The sequence below is a fragment of the Phoenix dactylifera genome, unplaced genomic scaffold, assembly GCF_009389715.1.
Source record: "Phoenix dactylifera cultivar Barhee BC4 unplaced genomic scaffold, palm_55x_up_171113_PBpolish2nd_filt_p 001129F, whole genome shotgun sequence".
NCBI classification, from domain to species: domain Eukaryota; kingdom Viridiplantae; phylum Streptophyta; class Magnoliopsida; order Arecales; family Arecaceae; genus Phoenix; species Phoenix dactylifera.
The window spans coordinates 27,672-37,370 of record NW_024068472.1 but is presented as its reverse complement, the minus strand read 5'-3'; the positions used below and the strand labels follow the sequence as shown (position 1 = coordinate 37,370).

Below are 9,699 nucleotides of genomic sequence, written 5' to 3'. Positions count from 1 at the left end.
AGAGTACAAAACCTATTACCTTTTGACCCTGAAATAGAACGAACCCTTAGGAACATTCGAGCTAAGATCAAAACATTAGGATCATCCCCACCTCTTAAGATGGCTGAAGAACAACCCAAACTCCTGAGGGAATATTTTACTCCCACTATTTACACTTCCCCATCTTGCATTCGATTACCTGAGGTAGCAGCTGTACAATATGAAATAAAGTCTAGTGTGATCCAAATGCTTCTATCTTTTTATGGGCTCACCAATGAAGATCCATATAAACACCTAGATGAATTTCTTGAGATTTGCACCACTGTCAAGATTCAGAATTTTACTGATGATGCTCTGAAACTTAGATTATTCTCCTTCTCCCTTAAAGATAGAGCCAAGCAATGGTTGAATTCTTTAGAAGCCAACTCGATTTATTCCTGGGGTCAAATGCAACAAGAATTCTTAAAAAAATACTTTCCCATAGGAAGAACGAACCAGTTTAGACGTGCTATCACAAGCTTCTCCCAAACTGAGGGAGAAGAATTTCATGAAACTTGGAAGAGATTTCGGGACCTAATCCGTAAATGCCCACATCATCAAATACCTAAGTGGCAGCTAGTGCAACGCTTCTATGACGGATTGACTGAACGAAACCGTCAGATGATTGATGCCGCATGTGGGGGGACATTCATGCTTCAAAATGAGCATGAAGCATGGAAATTATTTGAAAATCTAAATGAAAACTCCCTCCACCATGCTTCATGTTCTCGTCAAGCACCCCCGAGTTCTCAAAGAAAAGGGACCATTTGTGAAATAAGTCATTCTATGGACCTGTCTAGCAAGGTAGATGCATTGTCCCATAAGATTGACCAACTGATGATAGGTGGGCATTACATGAACTCTTCCTAAGCACAAGTGTGTACTATTTGTTCTAGCCCATCCCACCCTATTCATGAGTGCCCTTCAGCGCCCCAATTCTCCGAACTCGTGCAAGAACACATCAATGCTGCTCAAACACTGCCTAGACCGGGTAATGACCCATTTTCCAATACATATAACCCGGGATGGCGAAATCATCCAAACTTTTCTTGGAAGCAGCAAGCTTCGAACACAGCCCAACCCTATTCCCAAAATTTTCAAAATCCTCAGAATTTTCAAACCCAACAAAATATTCATCCCTACCGTCCCTCGACTCAATTTCAACACACTTCTCCTCCACCCCAAAGAAACACAGCCTTTGAGGAGAAAGTGTTGAACGCCCTTCAAGGTTTGGAAACCATTACACAATTAGTGCACTCTCATACGCAATCAATCGCCAAGCTAGAATCCCAAATGGGTCAACTAGCTAATGCACTAAACAAGCGAGAGGAAGGAAAGCTTCCAAGCCAACCACTAAGTAATCCTAGGGGACAATACATGGCTCAAGAAAATCAATGCTTCATTAGAACAAGCCAATGCTTTGACTACCCTAAGGAGTGGACGTGTAGTAGACAATAAGATTGGGGAGGACAACAATAAGGAAGATGAAGAAGAGGATAGAAATGTGTCAAATGAAAAACTTTCTTCTTCTTCTTCACCTAGTCCACCTTCTGCCAAAACTCATATCCCAAAGGCCCCATATCCTGAAGCTCTTACTTCACCCTCTCCATTTGGCAAAAAGGAAACTTCATTAGAAGAGATGATGGAGGTCTTCAAACAAGTTAAAATCAACCTTCCACTCCTTGATGCCATCAGACAAGTTCCCTCCTATGCCAAATTTCTCAAAGACCTTTGTACACAAAAGCGAAAATCTAGGACACATGTGCCTAAAAAGGTCTTCCTAACTGAGCAAGTGAGTTCTATTCTCCAACACAACACCCCTCCAAAATTCAAAGATCCTGGTGCTCCCACCATCTCCTGTGTCTTAGGAAATAATTTCATTGATCGAGCACTCTTAGATCTAGGGGCAAGTGTCAACCTTTTACCTTATTCAGTTTATGAGAAACTTGGTTTAGGTGAGTTAAAACCAACCTCGGTATTCCTTCAATTGGCTGATCGATCTGTAAAAACACCACGTGGGATAATTGAAGATGTTCTTATCAAGATAGATAAATTCTATTTTCTAGTAGATTTCATTGTCCTTGATATGGAACATGAGCCCAATCCTAATAAACAAATCCCCGTGATCCTTGGGCGGCCCTTTTTAGCAACAGCCAATGCATGCATCAATTGTAGAACAGGGGTAATGAACATATCATTTGGGAACATGAAGGTAAAATTAAATGTGTTCAATGCGGCCGACCAATCCGCAAGGAAAATTGAGTGTTTTATGATAGACAAAATAGATGACCTCATAGAAGGAGATGCAAAAACTATCTCACTATGTCTGGCTGAAGACAATAAACTTAGCGCTTGTTGGGAGGCAACCCAATTCTCTTAGATTATTTCTTAACATTGAGGACAATGTTAGGTTTAGGTTTGGGGGTATTCATCTTGATTTTCATCAAAAAAAAAAGTTAAAAAAAATAAAAAAAATCCTCATCTTTTAAAAAAAATAAAAAATTAAAAATATTTTTTTTAAAAAAAATGTGTTTATTTTCATAAAATAATAATAAAAAAAGTTATTAAAAAAAAGTTTTTGTTAAAAAAAAACCCTAATTTATATACATTTATGCGAGAATGATAAACACACAAGGTATATAAAATCTAAAAAGCCCAATAACTAGTGGGAAGTAATACAAATTTAAGTTCTTTTTATTAAGTCTCTCTTAGGGAGTTGTAAGCTAATTAATACTTTGGAATTTCACTACACACTGGCCGACTCTTCTAAGGTCTAGGCTCGACACTATGTTGAGAGTATGGTAGCAACCTTGGACCCTGATGAATCATACTTATCTAGTCCAAAAAAAAAAAAACATCAATAAAAATGGATTTAGTCAGGAACATCGAAAAGGGCTACCTATTGTCAAAGATCAAGTGGGCTTGTGATGAGGACTCCGAGCATAAGTCCGTAGGAGAGTCTTGATGCCCGACACCTTATGCCAACTGGTGTGAGAGTTGTCGACTGATTGCTCGTTACACAGAGAAATCACCACAAGAGTAAAAGTGCACAATTTATATATCTTTCTTTAAAAAAAAAAAGAAAAAAAAAATGTTGTATTGACCGAAAAGACAATAGTGTGAAAGCCGTCGTTGTAAAAATTCGAGTAAACTGGAATATTACAGATAAAGCCCGTGAGGTACTAAAGTAAACATCCACAACTCTCGAAATCCTGCAGATAAGATGATTTTGAATCAGTGAGTAGGTCTTTTCGACCAATCCTTGGAAACTACTAGTATTAACAATATTTTGGAGATCCGAACCCTTAGCTTGTGTACGGTCCAGATTTCACCGAGCACTCCAGTATAAATAAGTCTTACAACTTCCTAAACGGAAACTTAATGACTTTAACTTAGATTGCATACTAATCTAGAATTTGGGCTGACTTAGTAAATAAAACCGTGTGTGCTTTGAAATTCTTATCATTTATGTATCTTAAATTAGATTTTAATTTAAAAAAAGTTTTTTTTTCTAGCTAGTATGCACTTGGAATTTGAAGTTTCATCAATCGAATTAAAAAAAAACAAAAAAAAAACAACAACAACAACAAATTAATCATAACAATAAATGATATTGAAGTTTGTGGGTATCTTCACTGGAAACCCTCACGAGACTATAACTCGTCCACTAGGGTAACCTAGGGGTTTAAAGCCTTGTTGCATATGGTAAATGCAATCGCGATGCCTGCGAAAGTGAGTTAGAGCTTTTCTTTAATTTCATTTTGCTCGAGGACTAGCAAAACATAGGTTTGGGGGTGTGATAAGTGCTGAATAATTTATAATTTAGTTATCTTTTCATAGCACTTATCAATGTTCTTAAACTGATAAATACATATTTTACCATGAAATTGAATAAACAATGAAATAAATTTAAATTATGGTAAGAAGTAAATAATTCTTTTCTTAAAACCGACTCTGAACTTGTCTCTCTTCCGGTTGCGATCTTTCATGAAAACTACAAGAAAACATATAAGGAGGAGATTGTGTTGACCTGAATTATTAACCTGATGGAGTTGCAATCAAGCTAAGGGTATAATTCAATGGGCTTTGGTCCTGGTTAGATTGAAAGTTATAATTGTATGGAAAAATATTTGATTAACCCTTTTATTAAGTCACGGTCTGATCTAGTTGAGTTCAATCTGAAGCGGTTTAGTAAGAATAAAATGACATTGGGCTCAAGAACAAGTTCAAGCAAATCAACGATCATGACCCACCTCAAACCCAAAGTCAATTCCCAACCAATGCCTTGCGTGCCTTCATATAAAATTTATAATTTAAAAAATATATATATATATAATAAAATAAAATAATAAAATAAATAAAAATAATTTCGGAAAGAATTACTGGATTCACTGTTCATATGAACAGTGTCCCGTGAAAACACTGTTCATATAAACAGTGTTTTAAAAATATATATACATATAAATCAATAAAAAATAAATAAATAAATAAATAAATAAATAATAATAAAAAAACCCACTGTTTATCTTCTTCCTCCCGCTATCCCGCTGTTTATTCCTCCCGCTATCTATCCTTCCCAGCTTCCCAACCACGTGATCACCATGCGTGCAGCCAGTTCCTCCCGTCGATCCCGCCAGCGATGCAGATCCTCCACGCGGTGCAGCCGGCGACCAGCCCCTCCGCGATCACCGTGCGTGCAGCCAGCCTCCCGTTCCTCCGCCTCTTTCTCCGCCTGCATCCCCGCCTCCGCGCTGCCGTTCCGATCGTCCAAGACAGGCTCCCAGCATATCACGCCACGGATCCGGCCACTTTCTCCTTCGGCTCCTCCCAACGCGCCCATTTCTCCTTCAGCCAGCATCCTGGATGATCCGATCCCACGGCCATCCAACTCCTTCCGTCCGACTGCAAGCATGATCCCAGCCCCCTTCCGAATTTGAGATCTTTTGCGTCCGTAAGCATCACGTGTCAACTCCATTCTGGAATCCCCAGCCTGTGATTCAGCCTCCCGCATCATGCCACGGATCACCTCTTCCGCAACCAGCCTGTGATCCGGCCCTTCATCTGCCTCCCGGCACCACGCCCCAAAATCAGCTGCCGTGATCCGCTCTTCCTTCTCTCCGCGTGCGCCGGACGGCTATAAAAAGAGGGCGTTCGGTGGCAGCAAGGGGGAGCTGGGGGGGGAGAGCTCGGTTTTGAAGAACAGAGGAGCCTCTGTTCGGGAGAGAAAAGAAATAAAAAAAAAGAGAATGAAAGGAGGCTGGGAGCGGATCAATTAGTGAAAGAAAATGATGCGGATGGCGTGGAGCATCTCAGCAAGCCGATCAAAGTCGCCGAGCATCATGAGTGGCTGAACCCTGGTTTAGGGGTTTGATGAAGCCATGGATGAGTATTTGTGTTGCATTTCTTTGATTATTAGCGTTGTAAGACAGTTGCATACTCAATGAAATTATGATCTTAAAATATCTTGTTTAATTTATGTAAGATGTTTATCTTGTAGAAAGTCTTTGCATGAATTAATCTAGTTTATCGAAATTGAATCCAATACCTGTGGTTTGGAAGAGATTGCTATGCAACTATCGGATTTATCTTTGAAAAATTAATCATCAGATGAATCATGCTAAATAGGACAGACCATGCCTATCCTTAGAAAAGATGGTTTGTGCCAGGCTTAGATGATTCATACTGTGGGTTAGATTTCAGCTTTTTGTATGATTGCCCCTAACTTGTAGTTAAGAGCAATTAGATCATACACGTATCTAAGTCATTGAAAGCATCACACTTACGAATCCATCGGTGGATTCTAGCCCTAAACACCTCTCTCCATAGATAATTCATACTACTACACCCATATTAATTCTTATGTTTTTATCATTTACTCTAGCTTATCCTTTTTGAAGTAATTATTTAATTAGGAAAAATAACTTGTCTCCAATCCCTGTGGACCGACACCCGTAATCACTGTCCTACAGGATAAGTACTATTGCGTGGTTTATTTTCAAAATTGAAAGAACCGATCAACCCAGCACCTCACTATAAAAGAGGAATACCTCTACCATAAAGGGGCTAGAGATGGAAACTCTGGAGAAATTGTTCCTGCTCATATTCTCCCTCTGACTTAAGCATCGGAGGGCCGGCACCGGAAACCCCCGGCCACCGGCTTCCTCTTGCAGGTCTCCCGGAGGACGCCGCCCGCCGACGGACCGCCGCCACCCCGCGGCCCATCGATCCTCACCGGAGCTCCTCCTTCTCAGCTGACGGCCGCCTCCGGGTCCAGTTTCCAGCAACAGTTGGCGCTAGAGGAAGGGCCCGAGTTGCAGTTGAGAAGTAAAGGAGCTTCTAACACCTCCCGGCGTCTCCCGCCAAGTTCTGAACACTCTGTCTAGAATTCACTATCTCCGGCTGATCCAGTTCCTCAAATTCAGCCGGAACAGTTCAACACCTTGGTGCAGCATGTTCAAGCCTTGGCCACAGCCGTCCAAGGCTTGCAGCATGGGGAAACCCTACCTGTGCCGCCCCCGCAGGCCCAGGTCCAGCCAGCCGTCCAAGGCTTGCAGCATGGGGACCAGTGCCCCAGAGCCAGAATCTCCGCGGCTCCTCGAGGGCCAATAATGAAGAGCAGTGCTATCGCCAAGACCCGGCCCGAGCCTCTCCCCGGAGGGAGTTGCCGGGGAGAAGCATAGACCGAAGGCCGCAACTTTCGGAGGCCGAGTCGGCCCCGAACAGCCACGAGCCGAAACAGACTACCGTGGCAATCCCCTAGGCTGGAGAGCTCGATAGGAAAGTCGAGAACCTCGAGCGCCAAATCGAGGCGCTCCATAGCAGGAAGGCAAGGCACGAAGGGGACTTTGAATTCACCACCAAGTCCCCCTTCTCTCGCCAGATCGAGGACAAGCCGGTCCCACCGAGGTTCAAGACGCCCCAAGTGGAGCCCTACATCGGAACCACCGACCCCCTCGACTATTTGGAGAGTTACCAAGCTCTCATGGCACTGCAAGGGTCCTCGGAGGCCATGCTCTGCAAGGCTTTCCCAGCGACCCTCCGAGAGACAGCTCGGCTTTGGTATTCCAGACTAAAGCCGAGCACGGTATCCTCTTTCGAGTAGCTCGGCAGGCAGTTTGCCACCAACTTCGCTGCCAGCCGGTGCTAGCGGCGAACATCGGACTCCCTCCTGGATATCAAGCAGAAGGAGGAAGAATCTCTCAGGGAGTATCTCGACCGCTTCACTGCCGCAACATGGGAGGTCCGCGAGCTCGACCAGTCGATAGCCATGTCAGCACTAAAGACTGGGGCTCGCTCCTACAGATTTTTCTTCTCCATTGAAAAGAGCTTCCCTCGCCGACTTCACCGAAATGCTGGCCCGAGCCCGAAAATATGCAAAGGCTGAGGAAGTTATCGCCTCCAGATGGGGTGCGACCGAGCTGGCTTCAAAGAAGCAGAAGAAGTGCCACGAGGAGTGCGGCCTCCAGAGAAGCCGATCCCTCCGCCGTGAGAAGAATATCCTCCGACTGAGGAGTCCGCCTCGACAGCGGGGGCAGCTTCGACCAAGGTCTCCACCTCGGCCGAGGTCTCCGCTACGACCTCGGATGCATTCGGGGAAGTACGAGAACTACACACCCATCAATACACCCCGGACCGAGATTCTGATGGAGATTGAAGGTCGAAACTTTTTCTGACCTCCGCCTCCGATGCGGGATATAGGAGTCCCGCGCAACCCCAGGAAGTATTGCCGCTTCCACCGAGACCACGGGCACGACACGGAGGATTGCTTCCAGCTCTGAGATGAAATCGAGGCGTTTATCCGCCGCAGGGTACTCAATCGGTTTGTAAGGAACCGACGTGAGGAAAGGAGGCCAGTGGAAGACGTCGTGCCGCCCAAAAATCCAAATGACAACAGGCCCATCGCCGGCATCATCAATGTCGTGGGAGGAGGAAGCCTGGCTGAAGACTTAGCCGAGGGAAGAACCTCTCCAAAGCGCCCGCGCACCTCCAAAGCTATCTCATTTTCAGAGGAGGACTTAGGAGGAGTTGAGACTCCTCACGATGACGCTGTGGTCATATCCATGGTTGTAAACAAGTTTCATGTAAAGCGGATCTTAGTTGATAATGGAAGCTCGACGAATATTTTGTATTATCAAGCCTACCAAAAAATGGGTTTAGCGGAAAGCCAGCTTCGGAAAATAAATGCCCCGTTGGTCGGATTCACCGGGGACTCGGTCCCGGTTGAGGGTGAGGTCAGCCTTCTAGTCACGGTGTTAGATGTATGCCCTAGAAGCCAATATGATGGATACATTATTAATTCTGGGACATAAATTTGTACTTGACTTTATTATTATTGAATAATAAATGGGCATCTTTTCATTCATATTATTTATGTGTCTATGAATCGTCCAAGAAATTAATAAGATGATGATACATATTCTCAAGAGTTGAAAATTTGAGCCATGTATCATTGGTGATTAATTTCTAAATGCTCCCGATCAATAGATCATCACGAGAACGGTGATCGATCCGATCAGTGCACAGATCACTTTTCTTCTCGATGGACGAGACTCGAGTTCACAGTGTAGGGACACTGAAGTGATAGTGCAGGTGCTTGTTAGAGAACAAGGGTACTGAGCGTGACCAAGACAAGAAGTCACTTGGATGTCTATCCACTCGTCAGTGACTTGATGTTGCAGTAGTATGACTGGTCTTTTGACCTACGGTGCTTCGGCTACTCACAGTGAGGTTATTGTAGTTTGACTACATGTATACATGGCCTCTAGCCATATGGGTCCTTGCAGTGTAGATTGGCTGCAGTAAGTTCATTGTAGGAGTAGGGTATACACTTACATGGAATCTATCGACCTTGATAGAAGAGGAGTGATCCTTTGTGATTTATTAGACTGAGTTCTAAGACCTTGGCCTGGGCAGTAATATAAAGTGGAGAAAGAGTTTTCCACTATCGAACTCAAGTCGAATAAATCTAGACATATGACAGACGACGGGGTTTGACGAGTTATCCATGACTTCCTGTCTGTAGGGATCCACGATAGAAGGACTGTATCATACGATAACTGCACCTAGAGGTTCATCATTCTATTCTGCTGGGTAGCCACTACATACTGCTAGGTGTCACTGGTGGATGGTGAGACTCACAGGGATCATCTCGATGGTCGATAATCTCTGGTGAGTTGAGTTGGAATTGTTTCAACCCATTGAAAGGAGTTTTCAATGATATTGTGATAGAGATCACAATATATCTCACTACCAGTCAGAATGGAGCCTATGGGGTCACACACATTAGAAGTATTGACCGATTCGATGGTTGAATTGTGATTAAGAATCACATATGATCAAATAGATTGATAAATGGTTAACCCATTAAGAGTTAGTGGTTAGAAGAAGGAATAATTACAATCGGATTGCAATTTAATTTAATTAATTGGATTTAATTAATTGAACTTGATCATGAGTCCTACTTGGAGTGGGATTCATGGAGTCCTAATTGGATTAGGATTTCAAATTAAATTAGAGTCCTACTTGGAATAGGATTTCTAAAGTCCTAATTGTCTTAGGGCTGAAATTTGGACAAGTCCTAATTAGATTAGGATTTTCTTAAGTCCTAATTAATTTTAATTTTAATATAATTAATTAAATGACTTCTAATTGGATTAGGATTGAAGAGTTCAATAGAGTCAT

The 9,699-nt window shown here is 43.0% G+C and overlaps 1 non-coding gene across 1 annotated transcript; it reads right to left on the bottom strand.

Moving 5' to 3' along the window:
* Positions 1-475: 475 nt before the first annotated feature.
* LOC120108023 lies at positions 476-581 on the bottom strand. Its single transcript, XR_005509563.1, has one exon. It is a non-coding gene; the product is annotated as a small nucleolar RNA R71 (small nucleolar RNA).
* Positions 582-9,699: the final 9,118 nt, after the last annotated feature.